The sequence below is a fragment of the Dasypus novemcinctus genome, chromosome 10, assembly GCF_030445035.2.
Source record: "Dasypus novemcinctus isolate mDasNov1 chromosome 10, mDasNov1.1.hap2, whole genome shotgun sequence".
Classification (NCBI taxonomy): Eukaryota; Metazoa; Chordata; class Mammalia; order Cingulata; family Dasypodidae; genus Dasypus; species Dasypus novemcinctus.
Genome location: NC_080682.1, coordinates 84,054,214 through 84,076,103, shown reverse-complemented (window position 1 = coordinate 84,076,103; position 21,890 = coordinate 84,054,214). Strand labels below are relative to the sequence as shown.

Below are 21,890 nucleotides of genomic sequence, written 5' to 3'. Positions count from 1 at the left end.
GCCTAGAGCTGCAGGGTGCCAAAGAGTTACCTCCTGAGAGCCCCCGTGTTGCTCAAATGTGGCCAGTCTCAAAGCCAAACTCAGCATGTAAATATGTTGCCTTCCCCCCAGTGTGGGACATGACTCCCGGGGATGAGCCTCCCTGGCAACGAGGGATTACTACCAAGTATCAGCTGATGATATAACTAGAAAATGACCTTGAATAAAAGGGTCAATTAAGATCTGCAGAATATCTCAATCTACATATAACACCAGGAGTTAAAAATGCTTTTTGACCTGAATCAAGGGGGAAATGGAAAGGACAAATGAGTTTATATGGCGATGAGTCTCCAAAAAGAGCTGGGAGGTTATCAGAGGGGTTGCCCTTATGCACACCTCAGCAGAGTCCCAGAGACAGATAAAGTAGATACAACCCCAGGTATTGGTTCTTCTGAGGGCTACAGAGACCCACAGGTTCTATGGTCATGGCAGATGGAGTTCAGTGCCATGCCAGTTGGCCCTTCTTTGGAGTTTGTGTTTCTGTGTGATGGAGCTGGATTCAGATATGATCTTTTTTCACAAGCCTCTCCTGTTACTTTTACCAGAACTATATTTGGTGCTGGGTTTAATATATACCCAGGGGATCTGAATCTCTGGCCTGACCATATGATAACCAGACCCTGAGCCTCAACAGACTTCAGCTCCTACACTCTGGTTTATTGGACTTAGCCCACTCAGCTAACAGGGAGGTGAAGAAGGCCAACCACCACACCATGGAGCCTAGAGTGCCTACAATTGAAAGCAGGAGGATTGCATCCAGCATCCATGTGGAATCTAAGCCACCTCTTGATATAGATGTCGAGTGGACACAACCATTCCAAGGTCCACAGGATGGAGGAATAGAATATGGATTAGAGTGGACTTACTGATATTCTATTCATGAACTATTGTGATTAGTAATTGAAGAAAATGTGGCATTGGTGTGGAGAAAGTGGCCATGGTGGCTGCTGGGTGTGGGGAATGGGAGGAAGAGATGAGATGTGGAGGCATATTTGGGACTTGGAGTTGTCCTGGGTGATGCTGTAGGGACAGTTACCGGACAGTGTATGTCCTCCCATGGCCCACTGGATGAAACGTGGGAGAGTGTGGGCTATGATATGGACCATAGACCATGAGGTGCAGTGGTGCTCAGAGATGTATTCACCAAATGCAATGAATGTCTCATGATGATGGAGGAGATTGTTGCTGGGGGGGAGGAGTGGGGTGAAGGGGGTGGGGGTATATGGGGACCTCATATTTTTTTAATGTAATATTAAAAAAATAAAAAAGAAAGAAAAAAAAAGTCATGTGTACTCACAAAAAAAAAAAAAAAAAAAAAAAAAAGAAGCAAGTTGCTCCCTGTTGCAATCATCTTATTTACAAGCCTTTAGTTTCAGCCTAGTCTGTATTATTGCAGTGGGGGAATGGGGAGAGAGTCTGTACAGTTCACGCTGAGGTAAAGTAGTGGATTTAGTGAAGTCATACCTTGAGGGAAATCATTCCTGGTTTGAAGTAGGTATTCAGATTCAGGAGCTCCCTTGCAGAGCCAGGCAGCTGGCCAAGGTGAAAAGTATGGGAGAAATAGACATAGGGTAGAATAAGTAAACACTCCCCATGGATCAGAAATAACTCTGAAGAAGAGCTTGAGAAAAGCCTGGATTTCTTGAAGTCAAGTAGGATAGGGGCTTAAGCTACAGAGATTAGAGTATTAAATAAGAAACATGAATTCATGAACTGGTATAGTCTAATATATCGAATTACATCAGGATTCTAGTACCTACTTCATTCACCTGTACAGGGTCTCATATTATACTCAGGTATTGCTAAATGTAGATATTATCATTACTAATGTAAGTTAAATTGATCAGTCTCTGAGATGCCTTCTTTCTCAGACGTTCTATGAGTCTGTGGGGTACTGGAAGCACCACTGGAGTCAGCCTAACTTGAGTGTTCATTGGTTCCCCCCACCACATCCTCCTCACTCACTGGCATGAAATGTGGGGCAATGCTGGAATGTTTCAGAACATGTAGCCAGAGCAGTGTTGTAATTCATGAGGAGTCATTCTTAAGTGGAGAGAAGCTTGTACTTCAGCTATTTGGTCACATTCTTTGGAAATTATGGTTCTGAGTTCTCACTGGTTGAAGGAGGGCCAATTTCTGTTTATCTTGTGACATGCTAAAATATTGTTTGAGCATTTCTTAAAATCAGAGGAGACATTTTAGGAGATGCACACAAAACAACCTCAATTTCAAAAAAGCAAAACAATATAAATCTTTCTTGAAATTCACACGCGAACAAATCAGGCCATTCTATGAGAGAAAGCCAAAGAGCCATGTGGAATATTGAGTTTTCCAAATATGCCCACAACAACATTTCTCCCCTTAAATGTTCTTTCTATGAGGACATTTTGATACTCTTTCCTTTGAGAGATGGGTTCTATATGTCATCTTGAATCTGGGGAGGCTTGTGAAGTAATGCTATGTAACTTTTGAGCCTAGGTCATAAAAGGTGATAATTTCTATCTGGTTCTTGTGGGATGCTCACCCTTGAAAGCTGTATTAGTTATCTGCTGCTGTATAACAAGTACCCCCAAACTTAACAGTTTGAAACAATATACATTTTTTAAAAATTTATTTATTTATTTATTTATTCATTTATCTCCCCTCCCCCCCCCACTCCAGTTGTCTGTTCTCTGTGTCTATTTTGCTGCATCTTCTTCTTTGTCCATTTCTGTTGTGGTCATCAGCACGGGAATCTGTGTTTCTTTTTGTTACATCATCTTGTTGTGTCAGCTCCCCATGTGTGCGGCGCCATTCCTGGGCAGGCTGCACTTTGTTCTCACTGGGCGGTTCTCCTTACGGGGTGCACTCCTTGCGTGTGGGGCTCCCCTACACAGAGGACACCCCTGTGTGGCACAGCACTCCTTGTGCACACCAGCACTGTGTATGGGCCAGCTCCACACGGGTCAAGGAGGCCCAGGGTTTGAACCGTGGACCTCCCATGTGGTAGACGGACGCCCTAACTACTGGGCCAAGTCCACTGCCTATACATTTTTTTTTTTAAGATTTATTTTATTTATTTCTCTCCCCTTCCCCTCCCACCCCGCCCTGGTTGTCTGTTCTCTGTGTCCATTTGCTGCGTGTTCTTTTTGTCTGCTTCTGCTATGGTCAGCAGCATGGGAATCTGTGTTTCTTTTTGTTACGTCATCTTGTGTCAGTTCTCCATGTGTGCGGCGCCATTCCTGGGCAGGCTGAAATTTCTTTCACGCTGGGCGGCTCTCCTTATGGGGCGCACTCTTTGCGTGTGGGTCTTCCCTATGTGGGGACACCCCTGCATGGCACAGCACTCCTTGCGCGCATCAGCACTGCGCATGGGCCAGCTCCACACGGTTCAGGGAGGCCCGGGGTGTGAACCACAGACTTCCCATGTGGTAGACGAATGCCCTATCCACTGGGCCAAGTCTGCTTCCCAACAATATACATTTATTATCTATTTCAGTTCTGTGAGTTAGGTATTCAACAATAGCTTAGTTGGGTCCTTCCCTTCAGGGTCTCTCAAAAGGCCACAAGTGTTTGGATAAAGTTCAGATATCATCTGAAGGGTCAAATGGGGAAAGATCTGCTTCCAAAGTCCCTTATATGGTTGTTGGTGGGATTCAGTTCTTTGAGGGCTGTTGGACTGAGGGCCTCAGCTCTTCACTGTCTATTGGCCAGGGACACCCTCAATTCCTTGCCATGTGGTCCTTCCAACATGGCAGCTTGCTTCATCAAAACCAGCAAGAGAGAGTCTGCTCATGAGACAGAGGCCACATGGAAGAAACATCCCCTCACCTTGCCATATTCTTTGGGTTAGAAGCAAGTTGCTCAAGGAGAGGGGATTACACAAGGTAATACCAGGAGGTAGGAATCATTGCAGGCCATCTTAGTGGATTCTTACCACAGATCATAACCACCATGCTATGAGAAAGCCCACATGAAGAGGCCACATGTAGACACTATAGCTGAGAGCCTTAGCTGAACTATCAACTGACAGCAAGCACCAATCCCCAAACCTATGAGTAAAAGAGCCTTCAGATAATTCCATCCCCCAGCCGTCAAATAACCCTTAGCCTTTGAGACTTCCCAGCTAAGACTCCAGACATTGTGACTCAGAAACAAGCTGTCTCTGCTATACCCTTTCTGAATTCCTGACCCATATAATCCATGAGGAAAATAAATTGGTTATTATTTTATACCACTAAGTAGTAAATGGAACAAGCCCCGTGCCTTGAAGTTTCTTTGCTTACCTGGTTTGACTCTGAAATGCCCATTGCACAGATTTTGCAACTGGATTCATATCACATTTCAGGCCAAAGTTTGTAAACCAAGACTACTCCAAAAGTCCACACTGATTTGGAAAACATTGAAACCTTTTGGTTACCATAGACACTACTACTTTCTTTTAAGCTCATCTAATAAGAGCAGCACCCCACTTTGGGAGTATTTCCTGTAGCAGGGGTTTGTAAAATTCCTCCAAGGGGCAGGAGGCAAAAGGAGTTTTTCCCAGCTCAGTTCTGGGATGCAGCTCAGCTGTCATGACCAGGCATACTCCTGAATCAGACAGGATGTTCTGAATCTTTGCATAAGTTCATTTTGAATAGGACACTTATGGTGATTGGTCTGGCATGAACTATGTATCAGAGTAATTCTGCATATTTTTTGTTTACATGTGTGTATTAAGGTACAAAAAATTTTTAAATTATCTTAACATCTGGCACTAGAATTTCTCTATGGGAACGAAATGTATTTGTTAGGAAAAAGAATGTGACAAAGAAGCAGTAGAGATAGCGGAATGCCCCCATCCCCCCTGCTGCAGCCTCTGTGCATGAGATAAGGAAAGGAAGTTGTTTAAGACTTAGAGAGAGAAAGGAGAGGGAAGACAAGGAACCTGAGGAGTATGTGAAGGTGGCTGTAGTTAGGATAGGTGCAGGGTTGGCCTAATAGGGGAAGCCATCATAAGGGGATGGTCCAAAAGGACTGAGGAGACCAGTAATGTCCAATGAGGATTTTTAGGTTCTTTTGCATAGTGAGTGATGGAACCCCCCTTTCTGTGACACCCCAAGATTCCCAGCAAAGACTACTAATTTCATATATGGGATTGTATAAGTTTTTTTTTTCCTCCAGTGAAAGGGCTAAATTTTGGGCCTGGATTAGTGGGTGTGGAAGAAAGACTATATTCAAAGAACATTAGCCCCAGAAACAGATCAAGTCATAAGAGTATAAATGTCCTCGATATTCACAGAAATCCTGGAAAAAGCTTTAGACTTTAATAGACCATGGCAGTGTGTGTTTTGAGCAAATGTTACCTGACCCTTTTGATTCAGGGAGGCCCCAGCTTACATGTGGGCTCCCTGAGCATCTATATGTGATAGGCCTGGCCAGGCTCCTGGCCCCATGTCCTTCTTTCATTTTCCACCCTTTCTCTTCCATTGGTCTATATATATAATCCCTGGCATGCACCTATTGGCACAGCCCTGCTCTAGATCCCTGGCCATCTGCAGAGGGAGGAGGCATGTAACTAGATCCAGCCTGATGTTCTAGGGCTTCACATAAAGTCAACTTTGCTGCTCATACTTTCCTGACATCATGTACTAGTCTTGAAAACCAGACTGTATCTTATTCTTAAATCCTGGGGAAAGGCTTTCTCCCCTTCTACCTTGGGGGACTCAGGACTTGTAATTGGACTTCTGCCTTGGAATCTCTTCCTAATTTTTTTCTCTTTTATCCCATCTACAAAACCAAAACTGATAAATTTTGGATTCTAAGCCTAGATCTGTCAGAAACTTTCTGTTTGATCTTTGCAAAGTCATTTTTACTCTGCCTATTGATTTCCTCACCTGTAAAACATTGTGGTTGGAAAGATGATTATTAATTTAAGCTGGCTTGGATACAAGTTATTCTAACTCCTCAGCAACATGGACTAGATGGGATGGGTCTTGGGAGTCAATTGGACCTGGCAGGGACTGTACAGCCATTTGTGGGGCAGTGGTTGTGACTGCAGGGTTCCATCAAGTGACAGGGTGCAGCCAAATAGTATAAAGTAGAAACAGACACAGCATCTTTTTATTTTTTTAAGGTTTATTTATTTATTTTTCTCCTCCCTGCCATTTTTGCTGTGTCCATTTGCTGTGTGATCTTCTGTATCTATTTCTTTTGTCTTCTCTTTTTCACTTTTTCTGCTCTAGGATTCAGTGGGATTTGATCCCGGGGACCTCTCAAGTGGAGAGAGGTTCCCTCTCAGCTGCGCCACCTCAGTTCCTGATTTCTACTGCGCTTCACCTTGACTCTCCCCTCCATCTCTCTTTTGTTGCATCATTATCTTGCTGTGTGACTCACTTGTGCGGGCACTGGCTTGCTGCTCAGGCACTTTCTCTTCTTCTTTTTTACCAGGAGGCCCCAGGGATCGAAACTGGGTCCTCCCATATGGTAGGCAGATGCCCTGTCACTTGAGCCACATCTGCTCCCCCAGACATAGCATCTTGATTTTCATTACTTGAGCCATTGAACACCCAAACTTCATCAGTGGCTGGGGATTGTAGAGCAGGGTCTAGCCCCACTGGGAGAGGATGATTTCCCGACTAAGGCAGGGACTCAGAACCACAGGCACACCCAAGTCAAGAGCTTCAGTTCAGAGCAAGACTCAGTTGTCAGTGGGCAATGGAAAGATAAGGAAACTGAGGCTGAATGTCATATATATGGACTGAATCAATATAGCTGGCAGATAGTGATTATTTCCAGTTTACTGGTTTGCTGGTTTAAGGGTGACATGATTATTTCTTGGTTCATATATCTGTTGGTACAGTTGAGATTCCTTAGGTCTTCCCTTTTCTTTTCTTTCCCCACAATCTATTTTTTTTTTTAAATGTTACATTAAAAAAAATAAGAATTTCCCATACACCCCCAACCTCTTCTCACCCTATTCCTCCCACATCAACAACTGCCCCCCACCACAGTGGCACACCATTGCACTTGGTGAACACACCCTGGAGCACCGCTGCACCACATGGATAACAGTCCACATTGTAGTTTACACTCTCCCCAAGTCCACCCAGTGGGTTATGGCAGGATATATAATGTCCGGCATCTGCCCTGCACCATCATTCAAGACAACTCCAAGTCCTGAAAACTTGTCCCTATATCACATCTCTTCTTCCCTCTCCCTGCCCCTAGCAACACTGTGGCCACTTTTTCCAAATCAAAGATACAATTTCTTCCATTACTAGTCACAATAGCTCCCTAGTAGAATATCAGTAAGTCCACTCTAATCCATATTTTATTCCTCCATTCTGTGGACCCTGGGATGGTGATGTCCATTCCACCTCTGTATCGAGAGGGGGTTTAGGTTCCACATGGATGATGGATTCAATTCTCCTGCTTGCAGTGGTAGGCACTCTTAGTTTCCTGGTATGGTGATTGACCATCTTCACCTCCCTGTTAGCTGGCCTGGGTCAGTCCAATGAACCAAAGGGTAGAAGTTGCAAGTCTTCTGAGCCTCAGAACCCAGCTGGCACATGGATTGTCCAGAGATTCAAGTCTCCTGAGTATACACCAACCCTAGCACCAATCACAGGTTCAGTAAAAGTGACAGAAGAGGCATGTATAGAAAGGTCACATCTGAGTCCAACTCCAGCACACTCAGGAACACAAATTCCAAAGTAGGGGCAACTGACATGGCACTGAATTCAAGAGCCCTTTGCCATGACCGTAGAACCTGTGGGTCTCCATAGCCCTCAGGAGAACCAGTACCTGGGCTCCTATCTACTTTGGCTGTCTCTGGGGTCCTGCTGAGGTGGACGTAAGTGCAATCCCTCTGATGACCTCCTGGCTCTTTTATGTAGACTCTTAGCCATATAAACTAATTTGTCTTTGCCATTTCCCCCTTTTATTCAAGGTCAAAAAGCAGTTTTTAACACATAATCCTACAGGCAGGCTGAGATATTCCAATGGGCTAAACCTGACTATGGAGGAGTATGGATTGCTGATACCTGATGTTTCCAGGCAAAAGATTCAAGAGTTCCATGAACAGTCTCAGACATATCATGAGGGATCAGGGAAAGTCCTGGTGAAGAAAAACCACAGCAATCCTCATGCTCCTCAGAGAGTACAGATCCAGTGCACATCTGGGTTGTGCCTTGACCAAAACACTACACATAATTGTGGGGTCCACTCCAGCATTGGGGAGAGAAAGCACAGGGCCTGACACATTGTAGACCCTCAAGAAATGTTGGTTAAATTAATTAAAAATGAAAGTTGCATAAAACGAATAGGTAAGACTGATGACTGAAAGAAAGGAGAGAATAGTGGTAACCCTGGGAAAAAATTCCATTTCCCTCATGTGATCCTTACCACCAACAACTTAGACATAACCTTTCCCCTGTAATAAGAAAAATACTTTTCAAAACACATTTTCAGATTATAGATTGCCAGAGACTGGGAGATGTTCCTACCCTTGACCCACTGATCCCACTCTTGGGATTTGATCATAAGGAAATAATTCAGCAAAAACAAAAAGCCAAGTGGACAAAGGTACTTATGACAGCATTATCTGAGTCACCAGAAAAATGGAAACAGAAAAATGGAGTCAATTAATCTGAAAAATTCCTAGAAGAGGAATTGCTAGATTAAAAGAGAAAATAGGGAACAGACTAAGTAAATTTTGGTACATCTACTTGATGGGATATTCTGAAACCATTAAAATGATCCCTGTGGAAATGCATAATAAATTATTTCATAAAAAAGAAGTATATAAAATGCCACATACATTATTTGTGCAAATGTGTTGGATGTTCTTCCTTGTTTCAGCTAGTTTGATTTTGTCCAAGTTCCTATCTCTGTAGTTAAATTCTAAAAGAAATATAAAAGGCACATTAGAATACCTAACAGTCTCCAATCGTGGGTCTGATTTTTAAAATGATGCATACTGGAAATCTAGGAAGAAGGTAGTAGTGGGGAAGCCTAGTTTTAAACTTCCTGAAATTATCATTGTGGTACATTGAATTATGTACCCCAATTTAGACATGTTCTTAATCTTAATCTGCATTCCCGTGGGTGTGAATCCATTGTAAATAGGTTCTCTTGAAGGCGTTATTTTAGCTCAGATGACTGGAGTCCTTTACAGCAGAAGAAAGCCACAGGGAGGAGTTAGAAGCTGAAAGTCACCAGAACCCAGAAGGGAAAAGAGAGGGCATTGTGATGTGATGTGATGTGAGGCAGGGATACAAGCCGAGGAACCCCAAGGACCACCAGCAGCCCACACCAGAAAGTTAAAGGCTTTGGGGAGAAAGCATCACCTTGTGATGCATTTATTTTGGACTTCTCCTAGCCTCAAAACTGTGAGCCCATAAATTCCCATTGTTTAAGCCAACTCATTTTGTGGTATTTGCCATAGTAACCACCTGGCAAACTAAGACAATCATATAAAAAACAGAGCAACTAGTTAGCAGAACTAGAGGCCTAGGGACAACATTTACAATAAAACTGGGTAATAAAATACAACAATAATCAGCCACAGATGTGTTGTGGGTGTCTGTATAGGAGGAAGCAGAGGACAGCAACAAGGTATCTGATGGACCTGAGAAATCATGAGAAAACATCAGATGTGATGTAGAGAATGGAATTAGAGAACAGCAGCTAAAATTGGAAAGAGCTGGAAAACTCCGATAATGGGTAAGTACAAAGGGCTTATGGTAAGGCCTAAAGGCACTGGATCACTCTAGCATCTATGAACATAAATACCTGAACCTGAGGAGCCAGTTGTGCCATTCAGAGACGGCATTCAGAAGGGAAACTTCTAAGAGCCAAACCAGAATGGAATAAGACAAGAACAAAAGAAACTAAAGAATGAGAAGTTTCAGATAAAAGTGGTGAAGGAGAAAAGAACTAAAAACATTTCAGAAAGAAAACTGTACCTTTAGAAAAATAAACTTTTTAGAATGCCATTTTTGACTCTACATAAAAACAATGGAAGACGGAACTCAGCAAAGTTAGAAAAGCTATTTGAACCAAAATTCAGGAACACTAAATTCACACTAACAGAAAAGTGTCTGGGACAAAAATACTATGAAAAAAGGAATAAGCAGCAGAATCACCTCCCCATAGACAGTGAAAGCACACTAGAGAGACGAGCTTAAAAAGATCAAAATATGACACTCTATTTTAAAACAAGAGGCTAGAAATACAACATAAATCAGAATTAGAAAGAGTCCAAAATGAGATGATGAAACTAAAGAAAGAATACGAAACAACAGAAAAATTAATTTTAGAAATGAAAACTAACTGAGAGGAAAATACAGGAACAAATAATGCCTCAAAGAGAAGTAGGAGAAAAGGAGGAATCTTTTAAAAATAGCCTTTGTATTTTGTAATAATTTTAGATTTACAGAAAAGTTGCAAAGATAGTACAGAAAATTCTGTATCTCTGTCACATAACTTACCTCAGTGTTAACATAACTGGTAAATTTGTCAAAACTTAAAATAAAATTGGTAAAGTATATGGATGTGACTGTGGCAGAAATGGGTAGTCTAAGGAAGTTAATGTCAGTTGGAGGACAGCTGGAGGATAATATAGGGAATGCGTAACTGTGATATTGGCGGTAGATGACGATTGTGATTACTAATGTAAATACAAAGGAATGTTCTACTACCAGGTGTTAAGAATATGGTGATACATGGGAAAATATTACTAATGTAACTTATAAACTATAGTTAACAATATTGTAATATTTTTATAGCAAAAGCAAAGAAGGTACTGTATCAATTGTAAAGGTAAAAAAAAGAATATGGGGTTTAGTTGTATGAGATATAAATATGATTAAGCATTTTTTCCTTCATTTTCTTCATTAACAAGAAGATCTTGATCACATCATTTAATCAATCTGTGCTTATCTGTGTATCTTTCTGAACATTGGAGGAACAATTGTGTTTGTTTTTAGGAACAGATGAGATAAAGGGCCTGGCCAGAACTTTTTTAAAAATTTTTTAATTTTTAAAACCAGAACATTTATTGCACAACTAATCAGTGAAATCCTTAAGATGAACTGGATGCTGCAATAGCTGTCCTCTTGGGTTTAGGTGTAGTTCCTTCACGGAATCCATGTCTGAATCTGCGGTATACAATTTTTAGATGCCTCATTCCACTTGTACCGGTGGTGTTTCGTCTTTTAGCCTTGGCACTCCAGTTATACTTTCTCTTGCGCTTGGCAGGGTAGCCACATTTGCCACAGGTCGATTTCTGAAGGTGGTAGGCCTTAGAGCGGTGGCACAAGGCGTGCGTCTTATTGCGACTCTTTCCAAACGATGACGTTCCCTTCGTCATCTCGTTTCTGCGGCCAAGACCAAAGAGCTGGCCAGAACTTTTTAAAAAAATTTTTAAAATTTATTTCTCTCCCCTTCCCCCCAACCCCGGTTGTCTGTTCTCTGTGTCTATTTGCTGCATGTTCTTCTTTGTCCACCTCTGTTGTTGTCAGCGGCACGGGAATCTCTGTTTCTTTTTTGTTGCGTCATCTTGTTGTGTCAGCTCTCCATGTGTGCGGTGCCATTTCTGGGCAGGCTGCACTTTCTTTCACACTGGGCGGCTCTCTTTACAGGGCGCACTCCTTGTGCGTGGGGCTCCCCTACACGAGGACACCGCTGCGTGGCACAGCACTCCTTGCGTGCATCAGCACTGTGTATGGGCCAGCTCCACACAGGTCAAGGAGGCCCAGGGTTTGAACCGCGGACCTCCCATGTGGTAGACGGACGCCCTAAGCACTGGGCCAAGTTTGCTTCCCTGCACACACCTTTTAATCCAGCAATTTCTCTTCTAGGAGTTTATACTACAGATATCCTTGTATCCTTGTATATATACAATGCTATTCTTTTTTTCTCTCTCTCTCTTTTTTTAAAGTTTTGGTACGTTGTATTTTTTTTATCCCCCCCACCTTGTGGCTTTTTGCATGCTGTCTGCTCTCTGTGTCCATTCGCTGTGTGTTCTTCTGTGTCTGACACAGAGAACAGACAACTGGGGCGGGGGTGGGGGGAAAAGGGAGAGAAATAAAATAAAGAAATAAATCTTTAAAAAAAAAAGGTGTGTGCATTTTAGATTTTTAGATATCGCCAAATTGCTCCCAATAGAGGCTGTACCAGTGGACACTCTCATCAGCAATGGATGAGAATGCCTGTTTACTTATACTGTTATTAACATCATGTTCACAAACTTTTTGATTGTTAACATTCTAGTGGGTTAAAAATGATATCTCTTATTGTTTTATTTCACATTTCTTTGGTTATGATTGAGGTTTTTTAAAAAGCTCTTTGTAATAGTCTGCCAAAGGGGTGCTGAGGCAAAGTAGCAGAAATCTGTTGGCTTTTACAGTGAGGATTTGGGGGTAAAAGCTTACAGTCTCAAAGGCTGTGAAAAGTCTAACTCAAGGTACCATAAGAGGTGCTTTCTCACCAAAATCAGTGGCCATGTGTTGAAACAAGATGGCAGGTGATCTCTGCCTAGTCTGCTCTTCCCTTCTGAGTGTCCTCTCCCAGGCCCAGCTGTTCTGCTTTCTTCATGATTTCAGCTGTTATAGGATTTGTCTCTTAGGGCTTCCTATATCAGTTTTGGCTGTTCCACTCTCTCCCAAATTCAGCTGTAAGCTATCAGGCAAATAGCTCATCTCTCCCGGGGCCCTCACTTGTTTGAGCCTCTCCTTTCTGTCACATGACAGAATCAAAAAATGACAGAGCTCTCTCCTCCTGTGTCTGTCTGTGTGAGTGTCCATTTATAGCAGACCCAGCAAGGGGGTGGGGCTCAACCTGAGCCATGTCCACTCATAGTCAAATCAAAAGCCCAAAGCAATCTTATAAAATAATCTAATCAAAATCCCCTCAGCTGAATTTAATGCAACCAAAGGGTATCACACCAAGAAGAATAGATTAGTTTACAAACATAATCTTTTTCTTTTTGGGATTCATAAAATGATCTCACACTGCCATACCCACCTCTGAATCCCAAAATTACAATATTGAAAAAAACCTTTAATCATTTCAGTAGGAATGCTAAGTATAAAATCACATCAAAATCAGTTATAGGAATATAGTTTGTTTAGGGTCAAAAGTCCCCTCTGGCTGTAGGTCTGTGAAACTTAGAAAACATGTTATCTGCTTCCAGTGCATAAAGGAGGCACAGACAGGATAAACATTTGTGTTCCCATAAGAAGAAGTTGGGGAAACTCATGTCATGGGTCCCCAACAGTTCCAAAAACGTGCAGAGCATACTCATTGGATTGCAAAGTCTGAGAGACACCCTTAAAACAATGGTTTCTTCTTCTCCTCAGGGCTTCATGGGGGCCCACCCTTTCCACAAGCTTGCCCAATGGCCGTTTTCTCACTTCCACCCTTATCAAGCACCTGGGTGATGACTGAGCTCCAGACCTTACCTTCCAAGACTATTGGGTAATGGCCACGCTTTCCCCAATCTCTGTGGGACAGTCTCAATCCCCTTAGTACAGTGAGGTGACAGCAACATTCTCTCTAATCTCTGGCATACAGACCCAATCCCCTCAGAACAGTGGGTTAGTGACCTGACTCTCCCCAACTTATGAGGAAAAGTCTCAACCCCCTCAGAGCAGTGGGGTGGTGACCTAACTCTCTCCAACCACCAGGAATGTGCTTCACCCTCTCTGTGGCCTATGGCCAAACTCTCCCTGAACAGTGGGCTGGAACATCCACCCTCTTCAGATGCTGGGGCAAACTCACCCTCTCCATACACATGGGTGGGTTCCATCTCTTAACCGGAGGAGATATCTTAATTCCATACCTCAGCTTCCATGGTTTTCCTCTTAAAGTCATTTGCCCTTCCATCATCTTCTGGGAAGCCTGTAGTTTGCTCTTAAACCTTTTCAAATGATTGAATCAACCCCATGCAGATTATGTAGGATAATCTCCTTAAGTTTAACTGACACTGAACTTTAATTATATCTACACAATACCTTCATAGCAACACTTGATTAGTTTTTTTTTTAATTAGAGAAGTTGGGATTTATAGAACAATCTTGTATACAATACAGGATTCCCATATACCACCTCACTACCAACACGCACCATTGGTGTGGATCATTTGTTATAACTGATGATAGCACATTTTAATAATTGTACCATTAATTAAAGTCCATGGTTCATCTTAAGGGTCACTATGTAGCGTAGTTCAATGGATTAAAAAAAACTGTATTCTGTTTTCATATATATAATCTAACATTTGCCCTTTTCACCACATTCAGATATATATTTCAGTGCTAGTAAGTACGTTCACAATGTGTTACCATCACCACCATCTATTTCCATTATTCCAAATAGGAATTCTATACATTTTAAGCCTTAAATTCCCATTCCCCATTCCTACCCTATACCCTGATAACCTAGTGGATGATTTTTTTAGTGTGCTTTAAGTCATTTTGTTAATATTTTTTCAGAATTTTTTTGTCCACATTCAAAAGTGAGACTGGCCTCTGGCCTGTTGTTTCTTTTTTATGTATGTGCTGTTCTTGACAGGCTTTTTTTTTTTTTTAAATCAGGGTTATGATGACCTCATAAAATGAACTGGACAGCTTTGCTGTTTTGCTTTTTTGCCCAAATTCCTCCTGCTCTCCTGGCTGAGGGCGAATGGGGCTGGCCCCTGTTCAGACCTGCTCCAGGACCCCTGGTGACCTCCAGCATGTTCCTGGCTCTCTTCTCAACTCTCAGTGGTGGTGTCCCTGTCATCTCTCTGCTTTTCCTATAGCCTGACTTCCCAAAGTCCTCCCCTAGCACCCACGCTTCAACCTGAACTGGCCTTTGCATGAACCCAAGGGAGGGGATTTCCTTGGCAGATGGAGTTCTCCGTGTGCTCCCCCCACTTCCTCCAGGAGCTCTCCCAGCTGCCGTCGTTTAGTTCTCTCCTGGGCCTCCAGCTCTTTGCTGCCCTCATCTGCCCTCTGGCCACCACATCTGTCCTTGACATGACTTCCTGCAGCCAGAGGCACTGAGAATGGGACTCATAGTTGTCTTGAAGCCCTTGGGGGGTTCTCTAGAGCAATTAGTTTCAAGGGAGTCCTACAATAAGACAGTTGTTCTAGCTGCCTCTGAAGAAATGGGATGCTAAAATAGACCCAAAGGCTGGACCCTGACCTGATGGGAGAAACACAATCTCATTTCTGCCTAAGGTCAACTCTGTGCTGTCTTTTCCAATCCTGATTTGGTCTGGACCCTCGTTAAAATAAAACATGAATGTGGTGTCCCCAAAGAGAGTTGTGGCCGAGGAGGTGTCTGTGTACTCTTCTGCCCCCATGAACTTTCTCATCCTTCCCTGCACCCTGAGACAACGTGTATACCCAGCTTTCTGCTCAGCTGCCCCTGTGAATGACATCAAATTGTGTGGCCCGAGTCACGCTATGAAATGTCTGGCTCAGGCTTATCCCTTTTCTGCCATCTCCTTGGCTCCATCTACTGCCATGGAGAGGTACCTTTATAAGTATGTAATTCTTTGGCATTTAATCCTATCTAGTGCTTAAGATCATGGCAAAAAAGTGTTAGGCAGATTTGGGTTTGAATCCTGGGTATGATACCTACCAGCTGTGTGAGCTTATGCAAGTGACTTAATCTCTCTGAGCCAAGCTTCCTCATTTCTAAAAGAGAAGAACAACAGACTTACTTGTTAGGTTGTTGTGATATAGTAATGTATATAAAGCACTTGGCCTAATGCTTGACCTAATAAATATTCTATAGATGTGAGTTAAGGTTCTCCTTTATCCTGATTATCATTATACCTCTCCTCAGAATCAAGGCAACACCCGAGCTGACATTCAAGTCTCTCTACAGTTTTCACGTTGTCTTTCTTGCCTTACCTGCCACTGTTCCACTACATGAACTCTCTTATCAGCCAAGTTTTCACCTCCTTGCCTTTGCCCATGCTGTTCCCTCTGCAATCTGAGTACCATCCTTTGTTGTTAGTACTGTTTACTGAGAATCTTCCCAACTGTCAAGCTCCAAGTTAAACATCACTTAACCCACTCAGTTTTTCTCCCTTTTCCTGGAGCACTACCATTGTAATGGGTTTTTTTTTTGAAGATTTATTTTTTATTTATCCCCCCCTCAGTTGTCTGCTCTCTGTGTCCATTCTCTGTGTGTTCTTCTGTGACTGCTTCTATCCTTATCAGTGGCACCAGGAATCTGTGTTTCTTTTTGTTGCACCATCTTGTGTTAGTTCTCCATGTGTGCAGTGCCATTCCTGGGCAGGCTGCACTTTCTTTCGTGCTGGGTGGCTCTCCTTATGGGGCACACTCCTTGCATGTGGGGCTTCCCTACATGGGGGACACCCCTGCGTCGCAGGGCACTATGTATGGGCCAGCTCCACATGGGTCAAGGAGGCCCGGGGTTTGAATCGCAGACTTCCCACGTGGTAGGCAGACACCCTATCCATTGCACCAAGTCCGCTTCACATTGTAACAGTTTTGGACAAGAACTATGAGTTGAGATTGGTCCTGAGAGTAAAATTAATGTCAAAGCCCATATGACTGATGTCCTGAGTCTCCCCTCCTGGAGAGTGCCTTGGACCTTAGAGGCATGGGTGGCTCCAGAATTTCTATGTTGGAGGGTGTTGGAGGCAATCTAATGGAAGGGGAAGCTAGAAGTCTTGTTTTACAAGACAGGCACACTAATGACACTTATAAGTTAAGGGTGGCTTAGGGGGTGGGGTTAAGAGGTTGGGATCTGATGGCATTGGCCCTGCTCATGATCCATGGATATTTCCTAACCTGTAAGTGAGCACATAGAATACACAGGCCTGGCAAATAACTAAACAAGCTCTAATCTGAGCAGTTGTTGGAAGTGAGGATGTGAACAGAAATCTGAGATCACATGGAGTTTGTAGAGAGGAAAGCAGAGTGTTACAATGTGTGGGGTTACAACCATCTCCAGGTCTTTTTGGGAAAGGCCTGCTGGGGAGATGGGATGTTTGGGTGGGTTTCAAGGAGTAGCCTGTTAGTATGAGTAAACACTTGAAAGTTCTAGTAGCAGATAGTCTAGTCAAAAAGGAAAGAACCAGGGCCCAAGCAGCAAAGGACCTAACTTCCCTAGAGACATCGCAGGTGATAGGAGCTTGGCCTAGATCTATCCACCAAGAACCATGGAGAGCCCTGTTAGGGTTAGGGGTATAACCCTTCTTTGGAAAGGGGAATGGGGCTTTTGTTAGGGATCTCAAAGGGCCTGGGTCATGGAGTTGTGCAAGAACGTGCCCTGGGGTCTAGGCATCCTCCTTCCGGATTGTATGGCTGGGTGCGGAGGGGCTAAGGGAAGGGCCAGGGAATGTTTGGGGCCTGAGACAGAAGACCCAGAGATGCTTGCTCCTTTGGGCTGTGGTAGAAGGCAGCGGAGGATGAACTGAGCCTAGAGGTGAGGCAGTGACCAGTAGACAACCTTTTAGAGCACAGCCTTGGAAAGCCTTATTTTTGCAGACTTCAGTCATGCCCCCAGGATTCAGCCCTAGTCCCCTCCCTACCTTTCTTTCCAAAGAGTTGTTCCCCTTTTAGAACTTGAGGAATCTTGACCACTGTTTGCCAAATATTTCCAGTTCTCCTCCTCTTCCAGCCACATGATAGAACTGTATTTTCTGGCTCCCTTGTGGCCGGGTGGAGCCAAAGCCTCTATTTCTGGCCAATGAGTTGTGAATAGAAGGGACTTGCATCACTTCTGGGCTGGAGCATTTAATTACTAATATGAGACTCCTGAGAGATCACTTTCTGCCCATGGTTTGGGCAACATTCATCATGATGGCTGATCTATCAGCTTGGGCTCCCAAGTGAGGAGATGTGGAACAGAGCCCCGATCATAGACAAGAGGCATGAGAACAAAATAAGCCTCTTTGGTTATAAACCATGGATTTCTATCAACCCTACCTTACTGAGGATCCAGATCTGCCTCTGTGCCTTCTGATCGACTTCTGCTGTCTGTCCTGCTGTTTCTTTTCCTGGTGCCCCTGGGTCCCAGGCCTACCTTTATGTTGCTTAGCTCTATTTTCAGGGTCCCTCAGGCCCCCACATGAAGAAAAGTGAACTCCCCTCAGGCAAGATGGTAGAGACTGAAGCAGGAGACAGTGGAGGGGGTGTGGTAGCAGCCTTTAACATGGCCCCCAGTGAGTCCTACCTGCTGGGATCCCCTGGTGTAGTGTCCTTCCACCCCTAGAGTGGGTCTCAGTGGTCGATAGAATAGGGAAGAAGTGATAGCATGTCACTTTTGAGCTTAGGTTATAAAAGATTGCAGTTTCCATCTTGATACCCCTTTCCCTCCTCACTCACTCTGATAATTTGCTGTGGGGGAAGCCATGTCATGAGGAGCTCTCCGTGGCAAGGAATGAAAGCCGACTGCCAACAGCCACGCGGATAAGCTTGGAAGTGAGTCCTGCAGATCAAGTCAAGCCTCATCTAACTGCAGCCCTGGCTGAGTCCCTGACTGCAGCCTTGTGAAAGACCTGAGCTAGAGCCACCCTTCTAAGTCCCTCCTGGATCCCTGACCCCATAATAGATGTTTGTTTTAGTAATTTTATTTTTTAAAAAGATTTATTTTATTTAATCCCCCCCTTTCCCCCTGTTCCCTACTCTCTGGGTCCATTCTCTGTGTGTTCTTCTGTGTCCACTTGTATTCTCATTAGGCAGCTCTGGGAACCCATCCTGGGAACTTCCAGAGTGGGAGAGAGATGACTACTCTCTTGTGCCACCTCAGCTCCCCTGTTCTGCTATGTCTTCTTATTTTCTCTCCTCTGTGTGTCTTGTTGCATCATCTTGCTGCGCCAGCTGTCTGTGTTGACTTGCACTCTGGCGCTGGGCGGCTTTTCCTGCATGAGGCAGCATTCCTACGCAGGGCTTTCCTGCTTGGGGCCACATTCCCACATGGGCCGGCACTCCTCGTGGGCCAGCTTGCCTTCACCAGGAGGTCTTGGGCATCGAACCCTGGACCTCCTACATGGTAGACAGGAATCTAATTGGCTGAGTCACATCCATTTCCCTTAGTAATTTTAGAGCAATGTGTTAGGCAGCCATAAATCACTAATGCAGGGCAGGAGCTAGGGAGGTTGTGTTTGGGGCATCAAAGCCCAGTGTGATAATGTTGATAGAACTCTGCTGAACCTTGACTGTGTCCCCTACTCTGGGGCAGAACTGGCTACTGTGGTTGGTGATCCAAAGGGTCAGGCTTGCCTTTGTACGTGGTTGCCAAAGGGCCTCCCAGGACAGCACTCAAGCCAGTGGAGGAGGAGGGCAGCAAATATAAAGTTTGGTGTCCGTCCCTTAGAAATGTCATTTGCCCCAATCTCAAGAGACAGACTCAAGCCTGAGTTTTATGATGAACAGAGTTCTAAGTAAAAACTGAAGTCGTTTTACAAAGAATGTCAAACCTTGGCACCCCAGCCACATTCCTTTAGGATACCCTTGTTGGGTAGGACACAGAGGGAGAGAGCCTATGTGATACTGTGAAGATTCTGGTACATCTGTGGTGGTACTGAGTGGTGGGTGCGAGAAGTAGCAACAAAACCAGGGCCCTGAGAGCAGTGGATGCCCCAGATGTGAGCAAAGATACCTCTCTCAAGCCATAGTCCATGGGAGTGAGATCTTAAGTTATTTAAGGGGGAGCGATAAGCTGGTGACATCAGAACCATTACTGTTAAAGTACTAATGCTAGGAAGCTTGGAGGGCTTGGGGAAAATTTGGGGTTCAAGAATAATAAAAACAAATAATGTTCTTCCACTTATTAAACATGTACCATAGTCAGACTCCGAGCTAAACAGTTTGTTCATGTACATCATATTTTTCAAGCTTTGAAATAACCTGTAAGGTACATATTATTCCCATTTTACAAGTGAGGAAACTGACATTACACAACCTGGTTCTTCCAAGTGCTTCCTTCAAAGGTCAGAGTCCAGGCTGTACAGGCTGCACCCACCACTTGAAAAGGCACAGTTTTTTGGTCTTTCCACCTGACGCGGAGGACCCAACACTAGTCATGCTCTAGGCATGTGCAAATCTTGCTCTTTCGTGAGACAAGTACCCTGTAAGAGAGCTCATGCCATAGCCTGGCCCAAGGTTCTTGGCAGAAGGGAACTGAGCTGCTTCTTTCCACTGAGTCAGCAAAATATGCAGATACTGAAAAATAGTCAGCAGTAGAGAGCATTTGAGGTGAAGTATGAGCCTCCTGCATTTCACCTCTGCACAGATCCATGCCAGAGCAAATAGGAATCAAATTCTTGGAAGCAATCTGATTACAATAAATGAAGACTTATCACTTCAAAACGAGTTGTAGGCAATTGCAAAAGGAGAGATGGAGAATTATCATCAGTTTGTAAAAGGGATCTGATAGAAGAAAGTGACTGGTCTAATGAGGTTAATGTGGGTCTGTGTGGGATGTGAATCATCAAGATGGAGAAGTGGATGAGCAGATAATACACAGTCAGGCCATGGCTAAGGACTCTGGTAAGGAGAGATTGGCAGTTAACCCGAGGCCCCTGCTGTAGCCAGGACTGTACTTTATCTGCAGTCTCTGTGTATAATATACGTGTATGTATGTGTGTGTGTATGTATATATATAAATTAATACTTGTGGGAAGATAGAATGCCAGTTTCCCCCTCCCACCAGTTGTCTGTGTAGATTGCTGGGAAGGATGGGGTTGAACTGGCCAGCAACCCAATCCTCTCAGGTGGAATGACAGTAAAATGGGCGACAAGATGTTTAACTTGTATTTACGCACATAGGCGATAGTTGAGTTTATTATTAATAGTACCTATTCACATTATACCCATTACCTATGCCACAAAAGTGCACTGTTCTCTATACAAGCATTCCTCCTCCATTGTATTTCCCTATATAAACCTGTAGCCCCTGAGAAGTGCCATAGTAACTGCCCAACCGTCATCGGGATCCGTGAGTAATGAACAGCATGACTGCTGCTGGCCCCCTGTGTGGTTTCTTTGGAATATCAAAGTATTTGGTCAACCTTCTGGGGCTTGACCTCCTGAATTACAGTACTTGGTTGAATAATGTCCCCTAAAAATTCATGTCCACCCAGAACCCTAGAATGTGACCCTTTTGTAAATAAGTTCTTTGCAGATGTAATCAGTTAAATTAAAATGAGTCATCCTGGGATAGGGGGGACCCCAGATCCAATGACTGCTGTCCTTATAAGAAGGCTGTGTGAGAACAAGAGAGACATGTGGGGGAGGGCCATGTGAGGACAGAGGCAGAGTGAGGTTGGCAGGATGCATCTACAAGCCAAGGAAGACCAAGGATGACTGGCAACCACCAGAAGCTGGAGAGAGGCATGGGCTGGCCGATGGGGTCTCCAGAAGGAACTGACCCTGCTGACACCTTGACTTTGGACTTCTGGTCTCCAGAACTGTGAGAGAATAAATTTCTGTTGCTTTAAGCCATCCAGTTCGAGGTCATGTGTTATGGTAGCCCTAGGAAATGCACATATGTATGTGAATAGGTGGACCCACAAACGCTATCCCCCAGATGAGCTGCCCCTGTTCCTGTCAGCCTGGGCTACATGGTAGACTTACAGCAGGGCACAGAAAGCCAGAAGGTAGCACAGTGCCTTGTCCCTGATGCCCTGGTGGGAAAATCCAGACTCTCTTCTGCTCCCGACCAGACTCAGTTGCAGCTCCCTGGGAGCCTGGAAATCTGACATGGCTTTTAAAGAGAAGCCCTCTCGGCAACAAGGTAAGTGATGAGTCTGGGAATGACTTTGGGAGTGTTGGCTTCTGAAAAGTGTGAGGCCTTGGATGCTGGGGAAAGGCCTTAGAAGGGAGCACTGGGTCCTGCTGATTGCTCCCTGAGAAAGTCCT

The 21,890-nt window shown here is 44.1% G+C and overlaps 1 protein-coding gene and 1 pseudogene across 1 annotated transcript in view; one reads left to right on the top strand and one right to left on the bottom strand.

Moving 5' to 3' along the window:
- The window catches only part of AMPD3 (adenosine monophosphate deaminase 3), a 176,976-nt gene that overhangs the window by 2,511 nt on the left and 152,575 nt on the right, over positions 1-21,890 (top strand). The window lies entirely within an intron of this gene.
- Positions 11,031-11,392, bottom strand: LOC139439865 (large ribosomal subunit protein eL37 pseudogene; annotated as a pseudogene).